The sequence below is a fragment of the Gossypium raimondii genome, chromosome 12 (genome assembly GCF_025698545.1).
Source record: "Gossypium raimondii isolate GPD5lz chromosome 12, ASM2569854v1, whole genome shotgun sequence".
In the NCBI taxonomy this organism is placed as follows: Eukaryota; Viridiplantae; Streptophyta; class Magnoliopsida; order Malvales; family Malvaceae; genus Gossypium; species Gossypium raimondii.
In genome coordinates, this window is record NC_068576.1 from 29,915,793 (window position 1) to 29,918,670 (window position 2,878).

General features: G+C 35.9%; 1 non-coding gene across 1 annotated transcript; it reads right to left on the bottom strand.

Moving 5' to 3' along the window:
- Positions 1–358: 358 nt before the first annotated feature.
- Positions 359–465, bottom strand: LOC128035823 (small nucleolar RNA R71). The gene has a single exon (XR_008192370.1). It is a non-coding gene; the product is annotated as a small nucleolar RNA R71 (small nucleolar RNA).
- Positions 466–2,878: the final 2,413 nt, after the last annotated feature.

Sequence of the window (2,878 nt, forward strand, 5' to 3'; positions counted from 1 at the left end):
CAGAGAACATTTAGTGCTGATCCTAGATGATTTGAATCTAGGAATTGTCAGGTCGCATATTCAGGCTTAGCATTTCGAATTAAAGCTAGTGATGTTTCAAATGTTACAAACAGTGGGGCAGTTTAGTGGATTGCCTACTGAGGATCCAAGGTTACACTTAAGACTCTTTTTGGAAGTCTGTGATTCATTCAGGCAACAGGGTGTTCTTGAAGATGCTCTGAAACTGAAGTTATTCCTTTATTCATTGCGAGATCATGCCAAAGCATGGCTAAATGCATTACCGTCAGGTACTGTGGCATCTTGGAATGAACTTTGTCAAAGGTTTTTATTGAGATATAATCCTCCGAGCATGAATGCCAAACTGAGAAATGATATTACGTCCTTTCTACAATATGAGGACGAACCATTATATAAAGCATGGAAGCAATTCAAGGAATTAATTAGAAAATTCCCAATGCATGGTTTCCAACATTGGACACAAATGGAAATGTTTTACAATGGATTGAATGTGCACACAATGATAGTGGTTGATGCATTTGCCAATGAGGCTTTGCTCGATAAATCATATAATGAAGCATATGAAATTCTGGAGAAGATAGCAAACAATGATTATCAATACCCCACTACCAGAGTAGGGACTGGCAGAAGAGTTTTTGGAGCAATGGAATTTGATGCAATCACTTCCTTAATAGCTTAAGTACCGTCTTTAACAAATAGGATTAAAACACTGAAAAGACTAGTAGTAGAGCAGGAAATAAAAGCAGCCAAGTTATTACGTGTTTACTGTGGAGAATGTCATGTTTTTGATGAATGCCCATCAAATCCAGCCTCAATTTATTATATGGGAAATTTCAAACACGACAACAACAACCCATATTTAAACATATATAATCTGGGGTGGAAGCAACATCCTAACTTCGGTTGGAGTAATCCAGGGGTGGGAAATTCTAGCAATGCTATTCGATAGAATGTTGTGGGTGCACCACTTGGATACAACCAACTCATGCCACAACAAAATGTTCAGTAAAATTCAACTTTAAGTTCTTCATGGATGGAAGATCTATTGAATGAATATATGGCCAAGAATGATGCTATCATTCAAAGTCAAGCTGCATCTTTAAGAGCTTTAGAGAATCAAGTGGGGCAAATTGCCAAAACATTAAGCTCAAGATCGCAAGAAGCGCTGCCGAGTGATATCGAAAATTCATGATCTCAAAGAAAGGAACAGTGTAAAACTATTACACTCAGAAGTGGTACGCAACTATCAGGAGTTGTTAATGACACCACTATTGAAGAAAGTAGTTTAGATTTCACAAATAAGAAGAATTCAGAATTAGAAGTGGAGCAGGCTACAAAGGAAAAGAGCAACCAAAAAAATATTGAAGTAGATTCACCTTGTATTGCCAATAAAAATGGTACAGAAAAACAACCTCAATAAATGGAAGGAAGGCTACCATCACCTTTTCCTTAGTGTTTCCAAAAATCTAGGCAATATTTTCAATTCAAGAAATTCTTGGATGTCCTGAAGCAACTACATATCAACATACAGTCGGTGGAAGCATTGGAACAAATGCCCAACTATGTGAAATTCATGAAAGATATCTTATCAAAGAAGAAACTATTGCTCTCACTAAATGATGCACAGCAATGCTGAGAAATAAATTGCCACAAAAACTGAAGGATCCAGGGAGTTTTACTATACCTTGCTCTATTAGAAACCATTATATTGGCAAAACACTACACGATCTATGTACGAGTATAAATCTAATACCTATGTCTATTTTAAGGAAGTTGAGGATAGGGAAGGCAAGACCTATAACTGTCACTTTGCAACTAGCTAATCGCTCATGTGCACATCCAAAAGGTAAAATAGAAGACGTGTTGGTAAGAGTTGATAAATTTACTTTTCCAGCATATTTTATTATTTTGGAATGTGAGGCTGATAACGAGGTACCAATAATACTTGGGAGACCTTTTCTAGCAACTGCCAGAACATTAATTGATGTTAAAAAAGGTGAATTTACTATAAGAGTTAATGATTAACAAATAACTTTTAATGTTTTCGATGCTATGAAGTGTGCAAATACATATGAAGAATGTCACACTATGGAGATTGTGACACAATAGTTCAGGAAGAAATTGTAGATTTTTATCACAATCATTGTAATAATGATGCAGATTCAATTGAGTTAATTGAAGCAAAAATGATTGAAGAGCTTGGTAAACTGATGGATGTTAAGCAAATCGAGACTGGAGTGAGGAGAAGTTTTAAATGATTAAATTTATCTGACTGATCTTTTAAACCACTTTGGCCATCCATAGAAGATCCTCCTCAATTAGACTTGAAGCCTTTGCCAGCATATTTGAAGTATGCTTCCTTGGGAGACAATAGCACATTGTCAGTAATTATTTCTGTGGCATTGACATTAGATCAAGACGCTCAATTATTGATAGTTTTAAAGAAATCTAAGAAAACATTGGGATGAACGATTGCAGATATCAAAGGAATCAGTCCAACAATCTGCATGTACAAAATATTATTGGAGGATTGCCATGGAAAATCTATCAACTAGTAGAGAAGATTGAATCCCATTATAAAGGAAGTTGTCAAAAAGGAGATTATCAAATGGTTGGATGCTAGAATCATATACCCAAATTCAGATAGTTCTTGGGTGAGCCTAATTCAATGTGTACCAAAAAAAGGGGGTGTCACCGTGTAAGTAATGATAACAACAAACTCAGTCCTACTAGTACTGTCACGGGATGGAGGGTTTGTATAGGCTGTCGGAAGCTCAACAAAGCAACAAGGAAAAACTATTTTCCTCTACCATTTATTGAATAGATGTTAGATAAATTAGCTGGGAAAGCCTTCTATTAT